The following is a 13,998-nucleotide window of genomic DNA, read 5'->3' on the forward strand; positions in this document are numbered from 1 at the left end:
TTTCTTGAGTCTATGTTTAGGGTTTATCCTAGAAATGGAATTGTTTTCAATTGAAACAAGTCCACCAAAAGTAAGTGATACATATGACTCAACAAGTGACTGATCCCTAAGATTGGTCATTTAGTGTTGATGTGTCATCAATGACCCCACATATGAAATGGCTGGTCAGCGGTACGTGTCAACAATGACCACTTTGTAAAACCGGCCGGTAAGTGATGACGTGTCATCAGTGACCCACCAAATGTTATAGAACGGGTTACTATTGACACTGAGTCATAAGTGACATGTCTGTAACACTAGGGGAGGGGGCAACGATGATTGTCATCAGTGACGCCTTTGGAGTGGCTGGGCACTTATGACCCTCATTAGTGACTCTCCCAAATTGGCCGATCACTGATGAGGGGTCAGTGTTGTTCGCATCTGTAGTAGTGAATGGCCATCAGTATGATCAAGGCTACTATTTACCGATGGCATCTTCCAATCTTGGTCAACATTTGTGAAGATATTTTTAAATCCCGTGACTAAGAAGCATGGAAGGACATTGAGAGAACTTTTGGAGTGTTGCAAGCTAGATTTACAATCATTCGTGGTCCTTCTGGTTATTGGAACAAGGGACTCTTGGCAAAGCTCATGAAATGTAGGATGATCCTACACAACATGCCATGATGAGAGGAATATGCCAAGCCCCATGGAGTACAAAAATGTTGGCACAACCGCCAAGCCTCTCATACACACATAGCGCATTCAAGCATTTCTTGAGGTGTACCGAAAGATTGAAGACCGGTCCTAAGATGCTTGAAGACCTCATGAGGCGTTAATGGAAGCTAGCTGAGATATAGTGTGTTTATATTTCATTTATTAGTACTTGATTTTTTTTCGTAGGATTATTTGTTGTATTCAAGTTTATGGTTTGTTAAATTATTTGATCTAAATCAGAGTAGTAGAATAGGACAAAATAGAAAAATTATGAAGGCCGCATTGTGACGACGTTTTACGCACAATCTCCATAGCCTACGAAAAATAATGAAGTGTGCTCCATACATGTAAGTGAAGCTACAGTTACAAGACTCTACTAGAGCGGAAATGCATGATGGGGGATGGGCTCATTGGAGGACTTTTCTAAAAAACATATTTCCACAACGCAAAAGAAAAAATGAATCTTTTGTACAGACACAAGTACATATATAACACGGTCAAGAAAATTTTCATAACAATATACGTGGCATAGAAAAAAACTAATACATACATGAAAATGGGCAAACAAAACTTTGTGGTTAGGCCGGTAATTTTTTTGTTCAACTTGCAAATGATGATATTTTTATTAACAAAAGAATGCAAATCCATTGCAAATATGTATATTTTTCATAGATTTTTTTCATTTTTTTGAAACTTGGAAATATGATTTTTGAATCATTTGAAAAAAGGGCTCCAATGCCCCCATCCTCCATAGGTTTCCCTCTACTAGAGTTACTTTTAGAGGAGAAGGGCCCTCAAAAGAAGAGAGGAGGAGGGCCAGATGATTGGGAACCTGACCCTTCTTTTCTAAGGAAAAATGTTAAAAACAAACTTGCCCTATTCCTTCAAAAACAAAACAGAGGGAGTTGTTTACAAGGTTCGTGTACATTGGAATATCAGGTGGGTTGACAATTGAAACATGAAAGAGCAAGCAACATCTGGGGCTGGAAATTTGCAGCATGGAAAGTCAGCATCAATCATGCAACACCAAATAAGGATGTCCATGGAAAGGCTTTCATTTCTTTCTGAGTTGCTAGCTGAAAGACTTAAAGTCTTCTTGACTTTTATGTTACGCGTCAAATAGACATGTGCATTCACAGCCCGGCTCGGTGGCCGGAGTCTAAAATCCGGGCATTCGGGCCGGGCTCAGGTTCAACTTTTCCTCCCAAAAGCCCAAACTAAGCCTGAAAGTCATTAAAATAATTATTTAATTAAAAATAGGTATACTAATATATTCAAATACCACAAAATTGATTATTTTAATGGAAAAAGTGCACTGTTCACGAGTTTCAGGCCGGGCCAAGCCGGGCTCGGGCTTGGGATTTTGTCTTCGGGCTTTGACAAGCCTAGCCCGAATCCCGGCCCGACCCTAGGTTTGAACCGGTCTAGTGCGAAATAGCCATTGACCTAGTCCTAAGGAATAAGTGTAGTGTGTTCTTAATTAGCCAAGACATAGCAAAGCAAAAGGGACAGACCTTTTTTCTTAGAGAGGAGGCTGAGACAGATACAGTATTATCCGTACTTACACTTTATTTATTGTCAGAGAATACTATTTTGAAACAGCATTTCAACTACATCCATCGGCACGTTCATATTCTATTCGAAGTGCTATTAGAAAGGGTCAAATGGACGAGAATTAGACACAACAAGTCAAAACAGGGAGTACCACATGAGGAGTATTATAACATGGTGGTACCTAACGTAGCTGAAAATTCAAATAAACCATCATGCTACGATAGTGGTTGGTTAGAGTATCTACAGCCGGATATGCAAATCCGGCTCTCCAACGCCCGTGGACGCACCCGGACTCTTCTGTGGGCACTGACCGGGTATGCCTTAAATTAGCCACTTTGCATCCGCCTCTCTCATATTTCATCCTCTAGATCCCTACAAAACATGTAAAAGTAATCCTACATACTACATCTATGTACTACCCTAACTACTCTTCATCGTCGGAGATGTCCACGACGACGGTGCCGGGCGCCGGATGGACGTGCAAGTATGAGGGCTCCGGCTCATCCTCCTCCTGCCGTGGATGCGGGTAACCAACATGTCCTATATGTTCTGTGCCAAACTCTGGTGTTTTTTAGGGTTCATTTGCTATATTTAAGTCATTTAGTGCATTTCTTGGCATTTAGCAATAATTTAAATTTAAACTGCAAGTGCATTCAAAATTTGGCAAAATTTTGTTCAAAAATTATATTTTCATTCTTGAATCTATGTTTAGGCCATGAAATAAATAGAAGTAATGCCAAACATGAGGGTGCAAAAACTAGACCCTAAACACGAAGGTTTTTCATTTTTAAATTCTAAAAAATGCAATGTAGTCTCAAACCTCACATGGTATCAATATATGGTTCCTAGAGGTTGTGGTAAAAAATTGAGAATGTTTCACAAAGTTTATGATGTACACTTCTTAGAAACTGGTCCATCTACATGGAAGAATCGTGATTTCGAGAGGGAATATATCAGGTTTGAAGGCAAAGTGGCCGCTTTCATCTGTCGCCATTGAAATTTCTTCTACACTTAACATAGACGCAACATGTTCCATGCCAAAATTTAGCATATTGCAGGGTTCGTTTGTAATATTTAAGTCATTTAGTGCATTTATAAACATTTAGTGAATATAATTATAATTTAAAATACAATTACATGAAAATGTTGGCAAAATCAAGTGGAATTTTTTATTTATTTTCTTGAGTCTATGTTTAGGATTTATCCTAGAAATGGAATTGTTTTCAATTGAAACAAGTCCACCAAAAGTAAGTGATACATATGACTCAACAAGTGACTGATCCCTAAGATTGGTCAATCAGTGTTGATGTGTCATCAATGACCCCACATATGAAATGGCTGGTCAGCGGTACGTGTCAACAATGACCACTTTGTAAAACCGGCCGGTAAGTGATGACGTGTCATCAGTGACCCACCAAATGTTATAGAACGGGTTACTATTGACACTGAGTCATAAGTGACATGTCTGTAACACTAGGGGAGGGGGCAACGATGATTGTCATCAGTGACGCCTTTGGAGTGGCTGGGCACTTATGACCCTCATTAGTGACTCTCCCAAATTGGCCGATCGCTGATGAGGGGTCAGTGTTGTTCGCATCTGTAGTAGTGAGTGGCCATCAGTATGATCAAGGCTACTATTTACCGATGGCATCTTCCAATCTTGGTTAACATTTGTGAAGATATTTTTAAATCCCGTGACTAAGAAGCATGGAAGGACATTGAGAGAACTTTTGGAGTGTTGCAAGCTAGATTTACAATCATTCGCGGTCCTTCTGGTTATTGGAACAAGGGACTCTTGGCAAAGCTCATGAAATGTAGGATGATCCTACACAACATGCCAGGATGAGAGGAATATGCCAAGCCCCATGGAGTACAAAAATGTTGGCACAACCGCCAAGCCTCTCATACACACATAGCGCATTCAAGCATTTCTTGAGGTGTACCGAAAGATTGAAGACCGGTCCTAAGATGCTTGAAGACCTCATGAGGCGTTAATGGAAGCTAGCTGAGATATAGTGTGTTTATATTTCATTTATTAGTACTTGATTTTTTTTCGTAGGATTATTTGTTGTATTCAAGTTTATGGTTTGTTAAATTATTTGATCTAAATCAGAGTAGTAGAATAGGACAAAATAGAAAAATTATGAAGGCCGCATTGTGACGACGTTTTACGCACAATCTCCATAGCCTACGAAAAATAATGAAGTGTGCTCCATACATGTAAGTGAAGCTACAGTTACAAGACTCTTCTAGAGCGGAAATGCATGATGGGGGATGGGCTCATTGGAGGACTTTTCTAAAAAACATATTTCCACAACGCAAAAGAAAAAATGAATCTTTTGTACAGACACAAGTACATATATAACACGGTCAAGAAAATTTTCATAACAATATACGTGGCATAGAAAAAAACTAATACATACATGAAAATGGGCAAACAAAACTTTGTGGTTAGGCCGGTAATTTTTTTGTTCAACTTGCAAATGATGATATTTTTATTAACAAAAGAATGCAAATCCATTGCAAATATGTATATTTTTCATAGATTTTTTTCATTTTTTTGAAACTTGGAAATATGATTTTTGAATCATTTGAAAAAAGGGCTCCAATGCCCCCATCCTCCATAGGTTTCCCTCTACTAGAGTTACTTTTAGAGGAGAAGGGCCCTCAAAAGAAGAGAGGAGGAGGGCCAGATGATTGGGAACCTGACCCTTCTTTTCTAAGGAAAAATGTTAAAAACAAACTTGCCCTATTCCTTCAAAAACAAAACAGAGGGAGTTGTTTACAAGGTTCGTGTACATTGGAATATCAGGTGGGTTGACAATTGAAACATGAAAGAGCAAGCAACATCTGGGGCTGGAAATTTGCAGCATGGAAAGTCAGCATCAATCATGCAACACCAAATAAGGATGTCCATGGAAAGGCTTTCATTTCTTTCTGAGTTGCTAGCTGAAAGACTTAAAGTCTTCTTGACTTTTATGTTACGCGTCAAATAGACATGTGCATTCACAGCCCGGCTCGGTGGCCGGAGTCTAAAATCCGGGCATTCGGGCCGGGCTCAGGTTCAACTTTTCCTCCCAAAAGCCCAAACTAAGCCTGAAAGTCATTAAAATAATTATTTAATTAAAAATAGGTATACTAATATATTCAAATACCACAAAATTGATTATTTTAATGGAAAAAGTGCACTGTTCACGAGTTTCAGGCCGGGCCAAGCCGGGCTCGGGCTTGGGATTTTGTCTTCGGGCTTTGACAAGCCTAGCCCGAATCCCGGCCCGACCCTAGGTTTGAACCGGTCTAGTGCGAAATAGCCATTGAGCTAGTCCTAAGGAATAAGTGTAGTGTGTTCTTAATTAGCCAAGACATAGCAAAGCAAAAGGGACAGACCTTTTTTCTTAGAGAGGAGGCTGAGACAGATACAGTATTATCCGTACTTACACTTTATTTATTGTCAGAGAATACTATTTTGAAACAGCATTTCAACTACATCCATCGGCACGTTCATATTCTATTCGAAGTGCTATTAGAAAGGGTCAAATGGACGAGAATTAGACACAACAAGTCAAAACAGGGAGTACCACATGAGGAGTATTATAACATGGTGGTACCTAATGTAGCTGAAAATTCAAATAAACCATCATGCTACGATAGTGGTTGGTTAGAGTATCTACAGCCGGATATGCAAATCCGGCTCTCCAACGCCCGTGGACGCACCCGGACTCTTCTGTGGGCACTGACCGGGTATGCCTTAAATTAGCCACTTTGCATCCGCCTCTCTCATATTTCATCCTCTAGATCCCTACAAAACATGTAAAAGTAATCCTACATACTACATCTATGTACTACCCTAACTACTCTTCATCGTCGGAGATGTCCACGACGACGGTGCCGGGCGCCGGATGGACGTGCGGGTATGAGGGCTCCGGCTCATCCTCCTCCTGCCCGATCTCATCCATGTAGGCGAACATCTCCGCCTCGTTCGCGGCCTCTTGCACCTCCATCTCCTGCCGGCGACGGCGTCTTGCCTCCGCAGCCGACTCCGACCGGAGAGAATCGAGGATGGCCTACTGCTCCACCTGCAGATCCCCTCGCCAGCATCCCCCACATCCTCCTCCTCCTGCTGCTCCTCTAACTCCTCCTCCGGATCCATTGCATCCGGAGGTAGCCCCACAGCGATCCAGGCTTCGCGCCTAGCCCGGATCTGCTCAAGGAGCTCGAGCCGGCGCTCCGGCGTCAGAAAGGGCTCGCTCCTCACCCGACGAAGTGGGGGCATGGCTACTAGGCGGACGAGTGGAGTGGAGGCCGCCACGGCGGATAGGAGGAGAAAAATGTGGATGGATGGTAGGATTTTGGTGCCGCTGGTCGACTTAAATAGCCAAGCAATGCACTACGCGGCCCCGGAGCTGCGCCACCGGTCCGACGGAGGAGACGAGATTCGGACCGCTGGGTTTGAAGGCGTTTCCGGTCGGGACCCCTTTTTTCAGTCCAACGTGACGGGCGTGTCCGGCCGCCTCCATATCCACCCCATATTTGGGCTGCATATGGGGGGTGCAGGTCAGCCCGGACGTTTGCGGGCCGTTTGAGAGGCTCGTCTGGGTCAAAAAATCATGATCAGGCAGTCTGCCCGGGCGTTTGAGATGGGTTTAAGGGGTCCAGTGGTAGATGCTCTTAGCCTTTGTAATAATAGAGCACAGCGCACTCTATTGCTTTTTTATTATTGCATTCTCACCTCTATATATGTTTTAAGAAAAAAGTCTCAAACCTATTGATCAAACCAGCTGTGCTGACATCGCTGAAAAATGAAAAGTACATCTAAGTTCCTAGGGCCGATCCTTAATTAGGTTGCGTTTCCATTTGGTACTGTACATGATGTGTACTGCACTTCCATGTTTCTTCGGTCATTGGCTCGTAAAAATTTCAGGATTTGTCGCTGACTACTGGAAAACTTCTTGTGTCAAAGTTGTCACAGCTATAAGTGCAAGCTAATCTAGAACCTGATTAGTCCAGTAGGTGTGTTAGTGGGAGGGAGGGATCAAGTGCTGTGGTATCCAAAGTCTATGAAGCACCCCTTTACATTCTCTCCACTACAAGGAAATGAAAGGCTGATGGGATGCTAATGATTAAACTAGAACACATCAGGATCATGTATGACACTACTAGTACTAGCTAAGTGTCCGTGCGTTGCCACGGATTAACAAATATATATATACAAAGAGAAAATTCATGTGACATGAGAGTCAAAGGTCATTTCTATGGGATGATATCTCATGGTCATGATCTAGTAGATACATACATCTCGTCATTGTCTTTCTTCCACACTCCATGTCTGAGCTACCACGCGACATTCGACTTCCTTCTCCCACCATGCATGCTTTTATCTCCTATTTCTCCTACCTTTACCTTACACGACAGTACCAAGTTTCTTGTCCAACTATCATAATCTTCTCCGGTAGGGCACCCCCTTAGATTATTACTGACTTGTACATGTTGCAAATAAGATCAACGAAAATGGATACTAAATTTCTGATGAGAAATGAGAATTCAGGGCAATATCTTCCCAAGACAATAATAATTTCAAGACAATCTTTTTATACCTTCTGTCAACATTGGGACACACATTCCACACAATAAGCATGCAATGATGTTGATACTTGATTAATTGTCATTATATGTCTACAGTAAAGATAACTTTACTCAAAACCGTCTATCTTAGCCAAATCAACAAATCTCTCTCATTAATGCAATTTTCTTTAGAAAACAAATAATAGATTCTTGCCTATCTTAGCCAAATCAACGGATCTCTTTCATTAATGCAATTTGCTTTAGCAAACAAATAATAGATTCTTTCCTACCTTAGCCAAATCAACGGATCTCTCCCATTAATGCAATTTGCTTTAGCAAACAAATAATAGATTCTTTCCTACCTTAGCCAAATCAATGGATCTCTCCCCGGTTCGCTGGGCGCGTTTCGGTGGGTGGGCGTGGGGGTGGGGGTAATTTGATGGAAATAAACCGGTTGAAAATAAACCGGTTGAAAATAAACGGATCCTGTCTCACTCTTCACTTTCTTTACAATAAACTTCAGAATAGCAATCTTGGCGAGTGATCTCGACGGGGTTCAATCGGCGTGGCGCACCGCTGATTCTTCCAGGAGTGGGTGCTGAGAGGAAGGATCCCAAACCTCCATTGTCAATCGGCCAGAGCTACATCGTCCTTTGGATCAGAGCGTGGACGGGATCAAGACGGTAGGGTTTGAGGAATTTGTAGGACATGAGGGTTTATGGTTGGCAGCACGAGAACTCACCCATATCTTGGCAGACGGTAGGCCCGAGGTGCGGTCGTGTTCATGCTTCGGGAGCTGCCACATGCTGTCCTCGCCGCCATCAGCGACACCACCGCCATCGCCTGTTGCCACCACTTCAGCGCCACGAGCGTGGGACCGAGGGACGAAGGGAAGGGAAGGAAGTGAATTGACGTACCTATGTTTGGTATATATCACACGAGGAATCAAAACTGGATGCACGTGAAAGCATAGAGATGGGAGAGGAGGACAGAGGAAGGGAAGGGCAAGAGGAACCTGAGGATGTGCGATGAAGGAGCGATGCCAAAACATCACAAAGGGGGACCCGTAGCTCGTCACGTAGCGCGGCCGCCTCATTGCCGGCTGCCACCCCGCGCTACCGCCTCCGTGCGCAAGTTCCGTTCGTGGAGCGTGAGGAGCGCATGACCTGCCTTCACCGCGGCCTGGTCCTCCCCACTATCGTGAAGCTCGCCCGCATCGCCGCCCCAATTGCTCAGGATGACGGATGAAGATCCTGCAACAGCGACGTGGGTGAGGGATGCAACCGACGATGGAGGGATGATTTTCATGGCTAAACCCTCCCTATCAAAATAACTACTTAAAAAAGGCAAAGATCGATGCATTAGGAAAATTAGGATTTGGAATTGATTGTCATAAAACAAAATTTTATTAATTGATAACGTGCTATCGGTACATGCCCGTTTATAACGTGTCTAGTTAGGAAACTTTGGAAAAGTTAGGAAAGTTTTTATTGTGAGGGTAAAAAAATCAATGTGAGGAGATATGGTGGTGGGATATGAGACGAAAATAAACCGGACGAAAATAAACCAGACGAAATATAACCAGACGAAAATAAACCGTGGACGCAATCCTACCAACTGCTCCATTAGGAGTAGAGATAACTACTTAAAAAAGGCAAAGATCGATGCATTAGGAAAATTAGGATTTGGAATTGATTGTCATAAAACAAAATTTTATTAATTGATAACGTGCTATCGGTACATGCCCGTTTATAACGTGTCTAGTTAGGAAACTTTGGAAAAGTTAGGGAAGTTTTTATTGTGAGGGTAAAAAAATCAATGTGAAGAGATATGGTGGTGGGATATGAGACGAAAATAAACCGGACGAAAATAAACCAGACGAAATATAACCAGACGAAAATAAACCGTGGACGCAATCCTACCAACTGCTCCATTAGGAGTAGAGATCCATCATTGACATAGGCGTGAAGGAACCACGATGGCCGCAACAGTTTCCTCCAGCACGTCCTTCTAACTTTTTTTTAGAGATTTTTTTCATTCAAATCACGAATCAGTATAAAGTAGTTGACCCTTACAAGCACACTGAAACGCAAACACCTAGAGTATCCTAAGCCAATCATAACACAAAAAGACGGAGTCCTGTGACATTATCCTTAAATCTTGAGGGAAGACACCTGTAGCAGAAGGATCTGCAACCAGGCGCAAGCAGGTCATCATCTTCGACCACAGTATAATTACCGCCACGCTGCTTCCTCCTTTCTTGACACCAGCACTGAGAGGGCATGGACATCAATCCAACACACCTGCAACAGTCGTCGCCATCTTTGGCTTTGAGTACCGCGAAAAATGTCCCTTCCAGAAGGAAGAGAACTCGAGTCATCCGACCGGTCCAGCACCGCGCCCGGGCCATCCGCCCGGGCAAAGCAGAATCTCCTTCCAGCATCAACGCAGAGGAAGGAGAAGAACATCAGCAACAAATTATACCGACAAGGAAGAAGAAGGGTTCTCGTCTCCCTGCATCCAACGCACATCTGAGGACCCAAACAGCCAGTGCCGATGGACCTCTAGCCACCATAGCCTGCGACCTCGACGAGATCCGGGGATCCCACACCCCGCTAGCTCCTAGACGAAGGCAAAAGCCTCGCCTGACCGCGAAAGGAGCCCAAAAAAACGTATTCCGACGCGACACCACCGCAACGGTCTCGGTAGAGTCACCCTCAATCCTAACCCTACCGCACACCCACCTAGCAGACAGACCCGGGGTTCCCCCTTCCTCCCGCCGCCTTAGCGATCGACGGAGAGAGAGGGAACCGACGGCGCCACCGACGGCGCGCAAGGGAACCGGCCTCGTCACGTCCTTTGATCGCCTGTGCGATCCTACCTTCCCGGGAGCGTGGCTGCACGTCCTTCTAACTAAGGCTTGAGATGGAGCAGATCAGCATGGAGCAGTTGGGCAAAGTTTTCAACGCTCACCAGTTCAAAAAAAAAAAGTTTTCAATGCTCACGAGTCACGAGCGTCCGGAATCGTCAAACCCGTTTCAGCTCTCACGATCATCGACCTCCATGTGCAAGCTTCTGTGCGGCGATGCATGCCTGCAAGCGGCAAGCCTGCGGCGTCGTGGAAACTGAACCATTTTCAAACGTCTTTGAGAGTTTCGATTGTCCTCTTGTTGAGTATCGTGACTATTAAAAAGAGGTAGATTAGGATTTATTTCTACAAGTTGATGATTTACTCTTACCGTTTGACTAACTCACATCTAGATGTTTTTAAGGATGTAACATCTAAACTCCCACAAATATATAATGCAGCAACAAAAAATAAAAAAATAGGATAAAAATAGACCATAAACAGAATGGACATCAGTTTAGATGTGACATAACTATGTCACATCTAGATGCGTCCTAGACATACCCATATCTATAATACAGAAATAGTTCATCCCCACTATGTTATTTCTCTTGACATGCAGCATGCCCACGTCATCATCCATTCCTGTGCGGCCACGTCAGCAGTAATCCTCCACCAGCACAGTTTTCCATAGCTCTTTTTTTTCATGGCAGCGCCACCTCTGCTTCCCGATCGCAACCCTCTACTTTCTCCACAACAACTTTCCCCACTTCATCTTCTCCAAATTAAGTCCATTAAATTGTGGAAGTGGAAAGGATGCAGCTATATATTTACATGGGGGCCGTCGATCGATCACATCAGAGTCAATAAGACGAGACGTGGAGGTTGAGATTCAAGTCAAGGTTCAGACCAGCGGCGGAGGCGGAGCGGCGGCTCGTCGGCGCGGCGGCCTTCGCGGTGGTCGTGGTTCAGGTAAAGGTTCGGATCGGCGGAAGAGACGGAGCGACGGCTCGCCGGCGCGGCGGCCTCCTCGATGGTCGTGGTTCAGGTAAAGATTCGGATCGGCGGAAGAGATGGAGCGACGGCTCGCCGGCGTGGCAGCCTCCTTGGTGGTCGTCCTCCATCTGTTGGTGTTGCTGCTCGGCGCGGAGGCCTCCTCGGTGGTCGTGGTTCAGGTAAAGGTTCGGATCAGCGGAAGAGACGAAGCGACGGCTCATCGGCGCAGCGGCCTCCGCGGTGGTCGTGGTTCAGGTAAAGGTTCGGATCGTCGGAAGAGACGGAGCGACGGCTCGCCGGTGCGGCGGCCTCCTTGATGGTCGTGGTTAAGGTAAAGGTTCAGATCGGCGGAAGAGATGGAGCGACGGCTCGCCGGCGTGGCAGCCTCCTTGGTGGTCGTGCTACATCCGTTGGTGTTGCTGCTCGCAGCCATGGCCTCCTAATCCCACCGTCTGGTCAGCGGCGTCAGTTCACACCCTGCCGCTGTCTACTTCTGATGCGTGCTTATCAATTTCCTGCACATTCGCTGCTTAACTCACCCATGCATCCGTCCTCTTATTCTCCTTCGATGCAGGGCTCCGCGTTGCTCTGTCCTACGCACTACCGTCACCATCCACACCTAATCGACTAGGCTGCACTGCAGCAAGCATTAGCATCAGCCAATGGAATTGCTGGCTTCGTCAAAAGGAGGATAGCTGCTGCCTCAGATTTTCATGGGACAACTGCATCATGATCTGTTGCGATGAGAAGAGACACTAGCAGTTAAGACTCAAGAGCATATGTACACCCGAGATACCAGATAATATTTAAGTTTCAGATTTGTTATTGATCTGATATTTGCTCTAACAGGATGCATCACTCATGTTACTATACTAAATTTCTTTGTGATATACAATGCCACCATCCACTAGAGGTAACTCTTGCTGCACCATTTTGTTGGTATGATTGCATTAATTTGCAGACTGTATTGCCCATCGCTAAATAAGACCTCTGAAGAAATTACCTTACAAAAAATGCGCAAATCTCTTTTGATCATATGACTTTCATAATCTCCTGTGTTGTTCAACACATCTTCTATTTGTAATTACTGATGCGTTCTGAACGTGTTTGTAAATAAAAAAAATGTCTTGATGTTTGCAGGTTACTTTTGTCTGGATGATAGGGTAAAAAAACTTTTGTCTGCATTAGTTCTCTTCCAATCATTCTCATATTTTAACATTGTGAGTCACTTCGGCATATGTGCGCACCCAAGATTGTTGGAAGTATGCGCTGAACAGTTGAAGATGATACAAAAATAGTTGAAGAAAGGTCAACGTATTTCTCCATCCATTCCCATTAGTCTTGCATCGACCAAAACATAGTACTATGAAACAGCATGCATATATTGTTTGAAGAATGTTGCCAAAATTCCAGTGGATAAGCATAAGGTTCAGTTCTACACCTTTAGTCTAATTATATCCGGCTATGCGAAATCGGTAAGATTTAATTCATTGTTCTCTCTTTATTGTCACAGCTGTTAGGTTTACGTACACGTTGTTGTTTTGGAACAGGTTATCATTACTTCCCAAACCAGGACTATTACAGACTTACAATTTTAATTAAAAAAAGATATAATGCATAATATGCAGATGGATTGTCATGTTTATTTATTGACTCAAAGTTCATCACCATGCTAAATTTAACAGCTTTCTCCCATGAATGGTATTGCATTATTAAGTAAAAATTGTTTCACCATTTTATTTCATTATGATACTTATTTTTCACGCTAATTGTTTTATAATATTACCTTAACTAAATGTAATAAAGGTTGATTTTGTGTGTGCAGGATTTATGGTACAAATTGAATTGGCAATTTCTGCTCTCACCATCATCAACTCTTCTTACCTTATCCTATTTTCGGTCTATTTATTTGTTCTTTGTGGGCAAGATGTTTCCGGTGCACAAATGGTTGGTGGTGTCACTATATTTTGTCAATGCGAACTGAAACAAGAAATGTTCATATGTTTTTGAAAGGAAATGTTATGTATTTTTCTAGCCAATTGTGCATTGTTCAATCTCATGAAATAGTTTTATTTTAGCTGAGAGACGACATGGTTAACAAGAATATCCAAATCCTTTGTATTTCATTTGCCTAATATACCCATATTTCTTGCTACAATTCCCGCAACAACGTGTGGAGTATCATCTAGTATATATATGCACGCGAGGCTCAAGCAATAAACATCGATTTCATCTACATGGTATCAGGCTAACCGCAGTCCAAACCCTAGGCGTCGCCAGCGCTTCTGCACACCGCCGCCCTTGGGCCGGTCGATCTCCATGATCGCCATCAGGGGCCGCAC

At 43.7% G+C, this 13,998-nt stretch overlaps 2 long non-coding RNA genes across 2 annotated transcripts; one reads left to right on the forward strand and one right to left on the reverse strand.

Moving 5' to 3' along the window:
* Positions 1–8,089: 8,089 nt before the first annotated feature.
* On the reverse strand, positions 8,090–8,955 carry LOC119293708. The gene is made up of 3 exons (XR_005143187.1): positions 8,828–8,955; positions 8,555–8,729; positions 8,090–8,453 (listed from the first exon to the last, which is right to left on the reverse strand). It is a non-coding gene; the product is annotated as an uncharacterized LOC119293708 (long non-coding RNA).
* A 2,415-nt stretch (positions 8,956–11,370) lies between these two features.
* Positions 11,371–13,780, forward strand: LOC119290666. Its single transcript, XR_005141947.1, has 2 exons — positions 11,371–12,569; positions 12,797–13,780. It is a non-coding gene; the product is annotated as an uncharacterized LOC119290666 (long non-coding RNA).
* The last annotated feature ends 218 nt before the right edge of the window (positions 13,781–13,998 follow it).

This window comes from Triticum dicoccoides, chromosome 4B, assembly GCF_002162155.2.
Source record: "Triticum dicoccoides isolate Atlit2015 ecotype Zavitan chromosome 4B, WEW_v2.0, whole genome shotgun sequence".
NCBI classification, from domain to species: domain Eukaryota; kingdom Viridiplantae; phylum Streptophyta; class Magnoliopsida; order Poales; family Poaceae; genus Triticum; species Triticum dicoccoides.